At 45.3% G+C, this 14,745-nt stretch overlaps 1 protein-coding gene across 1 annotated transcript in view; it reads right to left on the bottom strand.

The window, feature by feature from the left end:
- SLC16A12 (solute carrier family 16 member 12) overlaps positions 1-886 on the bottom strand; it is a 55,328-nt gene extending 54,442 nt beyond the window's left edge. Inside the window, 1 exon segment of the mRNA XM_030334715.1 lies at positions 35-886. The gene's annotated coding sequence lies outside the window, so the exon portion shown is untranslated.
- Between the last annotated feature and the right edge of the window lie 13,859 nt (positions 887-14,745).

The raw sequence follows: 14,745 nt of genomic DNA, 5'->3' as shown, positions 1-14,745 counted from the left end.
TTGCCTCATAAATAGAAGACAATTTGATCCTCACCGCGTTGCTTTCCATTTCAGTGACGTAGGTTGGCTACTCACAGATTCACAACTGCTTACAAGAGGAGTGGAGGCGGTATACAGCCTGCAGAACCTCCATCTGATGCCGGGATTCAGGCAGGAGTGATGTCCACCGAAATATCCCTGGTACGACAGAGAACTGGATCCTGCATGCGTTCACCAGCGGACGAGCAACGCTCCTGAGAATTCAGCCTCTTGCCCAGGGGTTTGCAGGGTTTCGGAGCCACACTCTGGAGGGCTATCAAAAATGTGTCAAGTGCCTTGAGCCCTTGGGATTACAGAAGCAAATAAACATCACTCATCTTAGCTCTGCATCTGCCGGGCATCGATAAAGTCAATACCCATTCCATAAGGAGCATGCACTAAAGTTTCCAGCTGCCAAATCACACGGGTTGCCACAGACTGAGACCAACACGACGCTTATGAATATTAATTTGGCAAAGGATCAGGAATTCCCCGACTTCATATCCATTAGACCTCCATCTGTCCAAAGAAGCCAGCAGTCGTCTCTCTTTCACCTCTTCAGCAGAAATTGAACAAACGAGAAGCAACAGTGCCTGGCAAAGCTTATAGGAAACGCGTGTTCTACCCACAATTAAAATTACTATCTGAGGTCACGGTCAGGGGGTTCCTGTTTGTACCTTGTCAATGACAGACAAGCACTCAGTTCATTTCTCTCCAGTGAATGTTCTCAAAAGCAGCCCCACATCATTCAACAACAGGCTTTAAAAAGGACAGGGCAACTCTCTCTTGGCATAACAAACGTTATTAAATTGCAAATACATCGAAATGGCTTACTTCTCACGTAACCGGCTTCCACCTTTTTTCTCATTACTTTCTTTTTATATTAAAAATGTCTTACTTGAGTGGTAGGGTCCGTGGTTAACCTCAACATGTAAACACGGCCTTGTTTTATTTAAAAAAGGTTTTAAAATGAGATGGTGACTTAACTTTGGTAAAAAGAAAACTCAGGAACAATTAATGTAATGCCATCTAACCCATAGTTGTTATCCCGATCCCACTTGGAATTATATAAGGTCCCTGTACCCTCCCATCAACCTGTGCGGGACCTCTTTTCAACGGCTGCCTGCCTTCTCCCTGCGGATGCGCATAATGGTGAACAGCCGAAAATGAGTGGTTATGCACTGTAGGGAGAGACGGGAGGGAGGGTGCAGCGGGTGCTGGAGCACATGGATTCTAGAGGTGCCTAGAGAAAGAGACACGAGCAGGTGAGTCAGAGGCAGTGACCTGAAAAAGACCACGGGGCCAGCTGGGTCAGGGGTGGGTGTGCCCAGAGTAACCAGAGATGAGCCCACAGTCAGGCTGTGGGCAGGAACAGTGCCTACAGTGGAGTCTGAAGTTGCCTCCATATGATCTGGGCCACCAAGGCCTGCACCAGGCTGGGGCTATGCTGACGGAAAGAAATGGCAGGCCTGGAGGAAGCTGGAAGTGAGAGGAGAAGGTGGCAGAAAGCCAAACCCAAAGTTATCGACGGCTTCTCTCTTGAGAGGTCTGTGAGAAATCTGAGCACAGGGAAGAAATGTGGAGATAAAAGCAACAGCGATGCCTTATCCAGATGTAACATGATGAAGATGTGGAATTGCTCTCGCGCCTCCCCGATACACAATTTGTCCTCAGCTTCCACTCCTTCCATCTCTATGAGGCCCCAGGCTCAGTTGTCGGATCTCACCAGTCTGTCTCCTATCTGCACAAGATCAGCACAAGTGCTAACAGCTCAAGTTTGGACGGTTCCAACAGTCTCTTGGACTTTGCTTCAAAATCTTGGCCCTCGAACTCGGCAGCCAGAATCGTCCCGTCAAAGCAAAACAACCAAAAGAAGGTCCCCACATGGGGCGCCGGGGTGGCGCAGTTGGTTAAGCGTCCGACTTCAGCCAGGTCACGATCTCGCGGTCCGTGAGTTCGGGCCCCGCGTCGGGCTCTGGGCTGATGGCTCAGAGCCTGGAGCCTGCTTCCGATTCTGTGTCTCCCTCTCTCTCTGCCCCTCCCCCGTTCATGCTCTGTCTCTGTCCCAAAAATAAATAAACGTTGAAAAAAAAAAAAAAAAAAAAAAAAGGTCCCCACAAAAGGTCATTGGTAATTGATTAAAACACCCAATTACAAGTACAGAGAGCTTTAACTGAAGCCTCTCCTTATACCCGTCCCTGGCTCCCTCTCCACCCCTAAAAAAAAACAAGCAGAAAGCCATCCTTTCAGCTACCACATCAACAAATACAGTAAGCAAAAAAAAAAGGAATAAATTATATCACTGTAAACTGGACAGCCCTTATTTTCATAAAGGTAGTGATTTGCTCCGTGAAAGCTTTTCTTTTGGTTCTTTCTGAACTGGTACATATGCAACCCTCACTGCTTTTTAAGCCGACACAGAGTCAATCTTGTGATGTATGAGCCTTGAAACTCTTTGGAAAATTACAGAGCGTATAATTCACAGAATAGGAAGAAAGTAACTTTCCCTTCCATTTGCAATCAGTTAAGACGACCGGCCCAAATCTTGCTGAGTAAACACCCCCAAAAAGGAGATTTCTTTGTGCTAAAAATCCAAATGGGGGAGGAAGTGGCCTAGGGCACCAGAAAGCTGACACCTGGTTATAATAGTTTCCTGCACCTCATCCAATGCCAAGAAAACCTGGTTCTGCTTCACTGGGCAGAGGAATGAGCAGCAGCCGGGCCCCAAGCGCTGGAGCATCCGTGGATGGCCTCAGCGTGAAGAGTGGCAACATGACAGGGGCAGCCTCAAGTCCAAAATCAGCAAGTATGAGGACCCACGTGAGCGCTGCACAGCCAGAGGCAAACAAGTTGCTGCCAACATCTGAACTGATAAACTTTGACTCTGAGTTTCAGGCATTTTTAATTACACGTATTATACATCCTTAATGCAGAAAAAGGAGAGCACAGAGCAAAAGGAGAACAATCATCTACAAAGATGACAAAAATCATCTACATCCTGCCACCCAATAGGTACTGTTTTTATTTGGAGTAAATCCTTTGGAGAATTTTTTTTTTCTATATCATGTATGCCTGTCAATACATCTTTTTAAAAACAACACCGAGACTTCATATCCATTACAACGGCGACTATAAAAAACAAAAACAAAACCCGAAAATAACTAGTGCTAGCAAGGACACAGGGAAATTGGAAGGCTTGGGCACTGCTGGTGGGAATGTAAAATGGTGCAGCCTCTGTTGGAAGACAGTATGGTGGCTCTGCAAAATATTAAAAATAGAATTACCATATGACCGACCAGTTCCACTGCTGGGTATACGCCCAAAAGAAGTGAAAGCAGGGGCTCGAACAGATATCTGTGCAGCTATCTTCATAGCAGCATTATTCGTGAGGGCCAAGAGGTAGAAGCAACTCAAGTGGTAAACAAAATAAAGTTTATGAACATCATGGAATATTACTCAGCCTTAAAAAGGAAGTTCTGACACTTGTTGCAACACGGACGAACCCTGACGACATTATGCTAAGGGAAAAAAGCCAGTCACAAAGTGACAAATACATGACTCCACTTACGTGAGTCAAATTCATAGAAACACAAAGAATGGTGGTTATCAGGGGCTGGACAGACAAAGAATGGGAAGTTATTGTTTAACGGGTATGGAGTTTCAGTTTGAAGTGATTAAAAAATAATGTTCTGCAGATAGACGATAGTGATGGTTGCTTAACAATAGGAATGTACTTAATGTTATTGTACTCTTAAAAGGGTTAAAATGGTAAACTGTACGTTACATATATTTCACCATACCTCAAAAAAAAAATCCAAAACTGGGGTGCCTGGGTGGCTCTGTTGGTCGAGTGTCTGACTCTTGATTTCTGCTCAGGTCATGATCCCAGGGTAGTAGCATCAAGCTCCGTGTAGGGCCCTGCACTGAGCATGGAGCTTGCTTAAGATTCTCTCTCTCTCTCTCTCTCTCTCTCTCTCTCTCTCTCTCTCTCTCTCCCCCCCCCACCCCCGCACCTCTTCCCCACTTATGTTCTTGCTCTTTCTCAAAAAAAAAAAAAATCCAAAACTGTAATCATTTTATCTGTACTTTGTTCTTTTCATTTAGTTTGACATCATGAATGTTAATAAATGTACTCTAATCATTGTAATGGCTGCAAAGTATTTGTGTGAATTTACTATAATTAATGTCACCAATCCTCTGTTGTCGGACAGTTGCATTGCCTCTGACTTTTCTTGTCCCAAAAAGATGTTGGATGATTCAATCATGTGACATATCAGGTCACACTACATTCCCAGGGAATCTTCCTTTGGGCTACCTAGGGTCATTCACAAATATTCTGGAAAGCTTGCACTTCACTCAAGAGAACTTGCTGTTTGCTCACCATTAAAAATATTTATTAAGTCCTAGTGCCTTTAATATGTTACAGTTAGTAACAAATATAATGAATAATACTAATTAAAAATATTTATTAAGTACCTGTATACTTTCAAGTTTACTACAGAGGGAAAAAGTTAGACAAGGTACGAATTGAACGTGATACCCTGGGCAATATTCAAAATATTTAGCAAAGGCTGTTAGCTGCATGGATCACTCAGAGGAGAGGCCAGCTGAACAATGGGGTCAGCCAAATCAGAGCATATTGCCTATTAGATTAGCTCTCTTAACCCCAAAGGAACCATTTAACCAGGAGTATGAGGTTAAATGGAAGTTCTAAAGTAAAAGTTTCTGAAGACGGGCACCTGGGTGGCTGGGTTGGTTGAGTGTCTGACATCAGCCCAGGGCATGATCTTGCAGTTTGTGAGTCTGGGTCCCGTATCGGGCTTGCTGCTCTCCGTGCATAGCCACTTCAGATCTGCTGTCCCCCCCTCTCTGTCCTTCCTCCACTCGCATTCTCTCTCTCCCAAAAATAAACAAAACATTAAAAAACAATTTTGTTTAAGTTTTTGAAGAGCCCCTGTATTTTATTGGTTGCCCGAAGGAATAGGTGCTTATTTGGAAAAAGAGGAGCAAAGCTCTAGACAGGGAACATTTGCTATCCCTATGGGACTGGTCTAGGGCCCAGGGGAGAGGTCTGGTGTCCACATGTACACAGGTGCTGGGGAGCACCCTTGGTCACTGAGACGTTAAAGAGTAGGCCCTTCAGACTTCTGTGAGTGTCTCCTGTTAAAGGCAGATTCAGATTTGGCAGGTCTGAGGTGGAGCCTGAGATCCGAATTTCTGATAAATTCACAAGTGAGGCCTATGTGCTGGTCCACAGACCCCAATTTGAGGAGTGAGGTGTCCTGACGGTAGGTGGAAGAGAAGAGAGAGTAAAGAGAGAGAGCAGGACTCTGAGGAATCTCAATCTCTCAAGGAGGGTCAGGAGAAGTAGAGGTTGCAAGGAAATTGAGAAAGGTAAAGATAAATCCAGGAGAGCACGGGGTCAGAGGTCAAAGAAGAAAGGAACAGCATTATCAACCCTACTGGCAGATCAGGTAAGACTCTAAAAAGAGGCACTTGAGCCCGTCCTAGTCCACTCGGGCTGTCGTAACAAAATACCACAGTTGTGGAGGCGGGAAGTCGGAGGCCAGGGTGCCAGCATGGTGGGGCTCTGGTGAGAGCTCTCCTCCTGGGGTTGGCAGGGGGCTAAATTCTGGCTGTGTGCTCACATGGCCTCTCCTCAGCCCTCCCCATTCTTCCTCTTCTTCTAAGGACACTAATCTCATCACGGGGCTCCACCTTCACAACTTCACTTAAACTTAACACCTTAAAGGCCCCACCTTCTAAGACCACCCCATTGCGGGTTCGGGCTTCGACATATGCAGGGGAGACACAAACGTTGAGCTCCCAACAGTGCCCACTGGACTTTGTGTAGATGTAAAGATGCCCATGAGGCGTTTGGCAGCAATTTCAGTGGGTGATGGGATTACTTGAGGGCACACAGATTCGCGGTAACAACCCAAGACCACTTCTGTAATACAACGTGGCCTGTCGGGACTCTCAGGTCCCCCCAGTGGAACATGCCCCAGGTCGGGACTGCTGAGACGCTGGCGTGGCAAAATCACTGCCTCCGGGCTCAGCACAGCACCCCCCACATGCAAGGCAAGCAGGAGCTCATGGGTACACACGCCAAGAAGTTCCTGAGACAGGAATCCGGGCCACAGTCATTCACATCCTTAATACCCGTTAAATTGCTAAAGACAGTCTCCCAGGCATTGAAGGCTGAACAGAACAGAGGACTCTAATCCCTGCCAGTGGCCAGCGTTTTCTCTCTCCCAAACTATCAATTTCGCCTCACTTTGCAGACCCAGCAGAAGTTCCATCTGCAAAAATGAGATAAGAGCAGTCACAAATGCTCCTTATCCCCATTTTCCCACAAGAAGCTCAAAGAAAAGGCACATGGTTTCTGAGGTCCAAGCTCTCAAGCGTGTTATTCTAGTGACCTCATCAGAATCACACGGCTCCCGGTGGGTGGGCGTGGGGGTGGGGGGAGCTCCCAGCGCAGGGGAGCCCCGAGGGAGCTGGGGTGGTTGTCAACGGCACTAGGGCATCACCAATTAACACAATCCATGCAAGGACAGATGGCCTTTTTCCCAATGCTCTATTTTCAATTCAGTAGCAAAACTGGAACGAAATAGACCAGGGGCTGCCTTGTAGAGCCAAAAGTATTCTATAATTATGGTTATTTGGCAAATTAAGGCAACAGAATGAGCAGAATGCCAAAAATTAGCCACCTCAACGTCTATTGTAATTACAAGAATCTCACTTATCCAGAAACATCAGCTATGTGAAAAGGGCCTCCAGGCAAACAAAGCTGGGATCTGGGCAGTTTGGTTACAGGAACACACCAATGTGTCTGACTCACTGACTTTTACTCTAGAGAGAAGTCTAACTGGCTTGGTTATTTGTTTTTCAAGGCAGTGACAAATTAGAATGTAAACTCCAGAAGGGCAGGGATTTCTGTCAGCCTTGTTGGCTGATATATCCCTGGCACGAAGAACAGAACTTGAGGATCTGTCCAATGGCGAAAGAATGTTTTCCTCAATTTGGCGACAGCCCGCTCCCTCCCTATTAGGTTAAGACTCAGCTACTTCACGCTTGAGTTCCCAAAGAGGGGCGATTTTGCAACCCCTGGTTTAACTGCCATGACCGACCATTTCCTTGTGAACGGATACTGTAAATAACTGGTAAGATTTCTTTTGGAATAGATGTATTCTCTCTGTGATCTTGTTTCCAGGAGCTATTTGCTCTGCACCCTGTTTTTTACCTGGCAAGGTGACTGCCTACCTTGTTTCCTACTAGATTATAAACTCCTTCAAACTTGTAATTAGGGCAGCTTGGTTGAATCAAGCTGGAAGGGGAAATTTAGTTCAGTATCTACCAGTCTTCACTACTGGAAGGTTCTCAAACTGAACTCCACTTGGACAGGAAGAGAGTAATAGTTATTAATCCCCTCCTATTAATTGGCAAATCACAGGAACTAAGTGGCACTGTAATTTCCCATTTGAATTTTAGCACTTCGTTTGGGTTAACATTCTGTCCAAGGTACGAGACTTTGGGGGCCAACTGATATTTCCAATAAGGGTGAGGAACCCCCTAAATCCATGATAGGCAAATAGTTCTTGCCAAGGCCTAATTCGAGAAAAATTCAAGGGTTTAAGAGTCTTTTTAAGGTTTATTTAATGTTATTTATTTATTTTTGAAAGAGAGAGTGGGAGCGGGGGAGGGGTGGAGGTAGAGGGGGACAGAAGATCCTAAGTGGGTTCTGCATCCTCAGCAGCAAGCCCAGTGAGGCTCGAATTCACGAACCATGAACCATGAACCATGAACCGAAGTAGGACATTCAACCCACTGAGCCACCCAAGCGCTCCAAGAGCCATGTTTTAAAAATTCAAAATAGGGGCGCCTGGGTGGCGCAGTCGGTTAAGCGTCCAACTTCAGCTCAGGTCACGATCTCGCGGTCTGGGAGTTCGAGCCCCGCGTCAGGCTCTGGGCTGATGGCTCAGAGCCTGGAGCCTGTTTCCGATTCTGTGTCTCCATCTCTCTCTGCCTCTCCCCCGTTCATGCTCTGTCTCTCTCTGTCCCAAAAATAAATAAACGTTGAAAAAAAAATTTTTTTTAATAAAAATAAAATAATAATAAAAAAAATTCAAAATGAAAATAGCTTCTTGAGTCCTACTGGTGGAAGGGGGAGATTAGAAAATGTAAAATGTAAACTTGATTCACTCACAATGTAGAATTTAAGAAACAAACAAGCAAGGGGGGACAGGGTAGAAGACAAGACAAGGAACAGATTCCTTTTTTTCTTTTTTTTAGTTTTTATTTATTTTTGAGAGAGAGAGAGACAGAGCATCAGCAGAGGAAGGGCAGAGAGAGAGGGAGACACAGAATCTGAAGCAGGCTCCAGGCTCTGAGCTGTCACAGCACAGAGTCTGATGCGGGGCTCACACTCACAAACTATGAGATCATGACCTGAGCCGAAGTTGGCATTCAACCAACTGAACCACCCAGGTGCCCCCCCCTTTTTTTTTAACATTTATTTATTTTTGAGAGAGAGAGAGAGAGAGAGAGAAACACAAGAGGGGAGGGGCAGAGAGAGAGGGAGACACAGAATCTAAAGCAGACTCCAGGCTCTGAGCCATCAGCACAGACATGGGACTCAAACCCACAAACTGTGAGATCATGACCTGTGACCTGAAGTCAGACGCTTAACCGCTTAACCAACTTAGCCACTCAGGCACCCCAAGAAACAGATACTTAACTATAGAGAGCACACTGATGGTTGCCAGAGGGGAGGTCAGTGGGGCTGGGGGGATTAAGGAGTGTGCTTGTCCACACTGGTAACATATGGGAGTGCTGAATCACCACACTGAACACCTGAAACTAAGCACTATATGTTAACTATACTAGAATTAAAATAAAATAAAAAATAACATAAGCCTCAGATATGAGAGAAGGTGGGGGAAGCAGTATGCCCTTTTGTTCCCTTCTGTGAAGTCTGAATTATTTTAGAGGTAATTTTGAAAATTCAAATCTGGAAAAAGAAAACAAAAAAAGCAAATAAAGAAGGTGTCATTTGAATGTAGAAAGACCTGGTTTGAAATCCAGGCTTTCCCACTGACTTGCTGTGTAACCAACCAGGTAGGAGTGGCCTCCTGGGGCTCCAGTGTCCTACGTGCTACATAGGGTTGTCCTGGGCCCTCCCTCAAACCACTTAGTTGCTGCCACGGCACTCTCTGTGTCCCCTCCAGCCCTGGTCACACTGTGTGCTCTGTTGAGAGTCCCCTGCAAGGTCCCACTCTTTTGCTTTTTCCTATTATCCCACTCAACACACTAGTGTGAAAAACTAGCTGAGGAAATGTACAAAGAGCAAAATACACATACAAATTGGCTATGGTTGCAATTATGATTTTTTTTAAATCTATTTAAGAATAGCAGTGGTTTCTTCCCCTGACTTTCCATTGGCTACGTAGCTTCATTCATCAATAGATCTGGTGGGGTAGGAAGAATTGGGGAGAGAAGTATTTTAGGAACTGTTGAGAGAATTACAGGGGAAGTCAAGTCATCCGAATGGAAGTCGTTCTATTTGCACCACAACACCAAAATAGATTTTCCATATTCATATTGCATCAGCAAAAAAACACAGTATATCTCTTCATTTTCCCCATCAATTTGCTCACATATTGTCTAAGAGTATAGCAGAGCTCCCAGCATGAGGGCCAGAACTACGAATAAAAAGCAGATGTGCATCAAAGATAGCCCTGCAGGGAGTCTATTTGCATGCAGATCAAGAAGCCTCAAGAAAGAGCTGCAACTCACACACTAAGGAAAGGATAAATCAAGATGGAGAAGTTTAGTTTCTCCCCAGGACGTTAGGAACTAATGGGGAGGAACTGACATAGGCGGGACCTCCTCAAAATCCAGTAGGGGCTGAGCCACAGTAACACTGTTTTTATTATAATTGCAAGGGGGGACCCGGGAAAATGTAAGTTGTATGGTATTAGAACAGTTCAGATTTTCTGGAAACACCTTATGATCCCGGGCATATAAAACACCGTAGAATGAGAAAACACATGATCCCCAAGTAACACTACAAGTGTGCTGGGGCGCCTGGGGGGGCTCAGTCCGTCGTTAAGCGTCTGACTTCGGCTCAGGTCATGATCTCACGGTTCGTGAGTTCAAGCCCTGCATCAGGCTCACTGCTGTTCGTGCAGAGTCTGCTTCGGATCCTCTGTCCCCTTCTCTCTCTGCCCCTCCCTCACTTGCTCTCACTCTCTCAAAAATAAACAAACATTAAAAAACAAAACAAAACACTACAAGTGTGCCATTTTCACCATTCAAAAACCTTCCGTGAACCAATCACGCAATCTGTATAAAAAGTTCAGACCCTCTGACCCAGATTCTCCTTCAGGGAAACTATCTGAAGGACACAAAACCAAAATATGAAAAAAGTTCACTTTGCAATGATGTTCACAGCAGGGCAATTTGCAACATCAAAAAACCGATGCCCCACCACCTACAGACTTCATTACCTGAGGATCTCATGACCACTAAGCCTCAGTACAAATACAAAATAAGGCTTGACTTCATGAGGCTCAGATGAGGCAGCACAGACAAGCACCTAATAAACACTTATAAATCCCTCTATTTCAAGAGCAGAAACATGCAAACGCTTATAAAAGAAAAGCATCAAAAGCACATGCACACCTGTGTGCGGCAAATCCCCGGTGCAGGGAGCCCTGCACTAGTTAGCCGAAGGCCAACAGTGGCAGAAAACAGAGCAATTGTCGGAGGCACCACAAACCAGCTGCCACTTCTCAGTCACGCAGTCCGAAAAACTCAAATCCGTACATGAAACGGAGCACCGCCCCCCCCCCCCTTCTCTGTCCCTAGCCTTACTGTTCCAGATCTCAGCTTCACAGAGATCAGAAATAAAGCACTTAGGAGAATGCCTTGAGTATAATGGTTGCTCAGTCTGTGTTTAGTGAGTAATAAAGAAAATGCATTAAATGCCTTCTGCAAGTGCCTGGAACATGTAAGTGCTCAGTAAATGAAACTGTTATCCTTACTATCATCATCATTATTATTAAATGAAAAATTAGCATTTGTATAGCTCCTTAAAGTTTATATAAAGTGTTTTCGAGTCCCACAGTGATCCTGTAAGAGAAAACAGAAGCTCACAGAATAATTTGTCCAAGTCCTTACTGCCAGCAAATGTTGACTTGGGGACTTGACGGTCCTCCAAGGCCCCTTCCCCTTGAGGAGGCTGGAATTTTATAATAATGGCCTCAAGCCTTCTCTCTATCATGGACGTGATTCCCAACATCCCAGTCCATCCCAAGTGGTTAATCAAGAATCATAGCAATCCTGTTCCGCCAGCCAGTCATGGACTGATTTAAGGAAAGGGCAGTGACCCAAACTTTGCCAGCGACAACAAAGTCTTTCGGGAGCTTCTTGGAAAGATTTCATCACTACTGAGCAGATGTGAAAGATGCCGTCGCTCCCCTTCCATGTGGCCCTTCAAACAACCGTAGCCATCTGAGGACCATGGCAGGGGCAGAGCCAAGAGAATCACAGAGAACTAAAGTCAGAGCGCAGACATTTCTGCTCCTGGACTTTCCACCGCACAAAGAATCCTTTTCCTTACCAGTGAAGCCAGGCCAGGTTGGAGTTTCCGTTCTTATACCCCCAAACTGCCCACCTGATATACTCTCTACAAACGCCATTTACACATCGGGCCCAGCACACGTGTCCTGTCCCCTGTGCAGGAGCCCCAGATCCTCACGTGTGGGTATTCTAAGCTTACATCAGATCTAATTTTGACTTCCAAAATCCTGAATGGGCAGAGGAGGAAAGCAGACAGTGGTATGCACAGCTGTACAAAGGGAATGCATATTGCTGGTTCCCATCACATGGCTAACTATAGAAGCAAAGACACCACACTGAGTCCCACTCAAGTTTCTGGCCCCTCTCCCATGACCCCCACCCCCACAAATCACAACAAAGCTCGACAGCTGGAAGCCTGATGATCCCCAGTTGCTTCCCCGCCCACAGAGTGCTGTACTGCACACTACCAGAGAAAAGAAAGAGGAGGGAGAAGGAAGAGGAAGAGGGGGTTTCGTGAGAGCACGCAGTCCTTTCTTGGCAGGTTGATAAGGACGATTTGGCGAAAGCATCAGAAGTTACTTGTGAAATGTGCTGTTTTGCCAACTGGTACTTGCAAGTTCGTTTTTCAAAAACGACAGTGCAAAATAGAAGCTATTCAACTGTCTTTTGACAATGTTCTATTGAGATCGAGTGATACTTATTACATGCCGGATATCAGTCAACCTTTTGTATCTTTCCCTAGAACTGTAACATACTTGTCTTACAGCTTTCTAAAGTCCAGACCAGTCCACGGGGCTAGTGGGCATCATCTTCCAACAAGAGAAAGGATCTAGTCAACATGTCCCCCCAACATCTTGGCTGATCTCAGCCTCAACCTTGAGCTCATCACAACCCTTAAGATTCACCTCCGTTCAATAAGGAAGATGTGGGGTATTCTCGGCAGTATTACTGTATTGGAGTATTACTACGTGGATGGAACCAGAGGTGTTATGCTAAGCGAAATTAGCCAGTCAGAGAAAGACAAATATCATATGACTTCACTCATATGAGGACTTTAAGAGACAAAATAGATGAACATAAGGGAAATGAAGCAAAAATAATATAAAAACAGGGAGGGGAACAAAACATAAGAGATTCTTAAATAAGGAGAACAAACAGAGGGTTACTGGAGGGGTTGTGGGGGGGGGGATGGGCTAAATGGGTAAGGGGCATTAAGGAATCTACTCCTGAAATCATTGTTGCACTATAGGCTAACTAACTTGGATGCAAATTAAAAAAGATAAAGTTAAAAAAAAAAAGATTCACCTCCATTTAATTTAGCCATGTACTCCCAAAGCCACATCATCAATTATCACCTGTGCTAATCCTCACTTCTGGAATCTACAGTTGTTGTGAGATGTCAGTATCCCTCCCAAACCCCAACCTTCTATCCAACAGCAATTCCCTAACTCCTACTGCACCTAGTTTCCAACCTCCCTGAGCGCCCACGTCCCTGGTTTCTCCATTTGCTCCCATTTCCTCAGCTTGTCCCACTCCTTAGAGGCTAGAGCTCGTTCTCTGTTATGTCAATGGCTCTTTTTCTGACACCCCCACTCCTTCCAAACCACCAATCCCCAATTTTGAATCAATTCAGACCATCCAAACTTGTCCGTTCCTATAACTGGTAAGGCAAGTTTCGCTAGAGGAAATCTCTCAGCCTTGCAAATTCAATGGCACGGTTATGATTTCCAACACGTAAACTAGGTGCTCGAAGTGACTCAGCAACAATATCAGCACCTGCTCCATCTGCACAATGGTTATTCAAAATCTTAAGTACTCCATGTACCCCTCAGCAGGACGGCGAACAGCTTTAGGGGCTTCCTGGTTCTGTTTCTTAGCAGCTGTACAACCTCAGCAAGATGCTGAACCCCTCCCGGCTTCAGTTGTCTTGTTTTTAAAATTGGGATAACAACTCCCTCCTCACGTGATTGTTGCAAGAACTCAGAGAGTTAACACGTGTAAAGTAGCCTTAACAATGCTTAGAACATATAAACTGTCCCAAAAATGCTGTTACTATTTTATAGGGAAAATGGGGGCTGCTTTTACTCCATTTTTCCCCTTCAGCATATTCCTCCAGCTCATCCCTATCCACACACATCCTTGATCCCTTTTGTTCCTTTCAAAAGAAAGACATGTCCTTTTATATTTTTCAGGTTACTATCCCCTCTTCTAGTTTCTATATTTTGAACCTAGACTTTTATACCGGATCCTCTTTAGCCTACACAGTTACTCAAGTATCTCTCATCTTGAAAGCAGGAAGGAGAAATGTGAGAGGGGAAAGAAGGGAAGAGAAGACAGGGAAGAAACCCCCCTCCAACCGTGCCACCTTTCCAGGTGCCCCCAGTGACTTTTGTCCCTTCACAAACCCAGCCTCTTAATGATCTGTCTACACTGTCTCCTCATCCCTCTTCTCACTCCCTCCTCAATGGAATGGAATTTGGCTTCTGCCTCCCCTACATACTGCTCACACCGTGTTAGACATCGTCACCAATGACTCCTAATTGCCAGTGGTAACTCTGCCATCCGTAATTCATTGACCTCTCGGCAGCATTTGGCACTCTCTCGTTGTTGAAACTCTTTCTTCCTTGAATTTCCGTGACAGGAGTCCTCCCTGTGTATCCTTCTTCCCTACATACCCATACTTCTTACTTTCTTTTGCTAGATCCTTCTTCCTTTGACCACTCATTGGATGGTGTATCATTTATTCATTCATCCAACAAACACTACTGAACTCTTACCATGTCTCAGGCACCGTGACAGCCACTGGGACAAGTAAGGCAGGCACAGCTGAAGCACAAGTCCAGAAGGCACTATTCACCGTGAGACGCAACTACTCAGACACGTGAGTGGCACTTTCTGGAACTGTGCAAGGATTTTTATCTTTGATCCATCTCACATCTCTCTATAAACACTCTCCTTGGGTGCTTACTTCCACACACAGGACTTAAATCGTGAACAATGGCAGTGACACTGTAAAGAAGACATAGTCTCTGCCCTCACCGTTGGGCTAGTGAAAAAGATCAACATGTAACTAGAGTGGAAAAAGAAAGGCACGATGACCAAGAGGTGTCCTGGGTATAACATGAACGAACACACCCCAGT

The sequence above is a fragment of the Lynx canadensis genome, chromosome D2 (assembly GCF_007474595.2).
Source record: "Lynx canadensis isolate LIC74 chromosome D2, mLynCan4.pri.v2, whole genome shotgun sequence".
In the NCBI taxonomy this organism is placed as follows: domain Eukaryota; kingdom Metazoa; phylum Chordata; class Mammalia; order Carnivora; family Felidae; genus Lynx; species Lynx canadensis.
The sequence above is the reverse complement of the archived record's forward strand: the minus strand, read 5'-3'. Positions and strand labels throughout refer to the sequence as shown.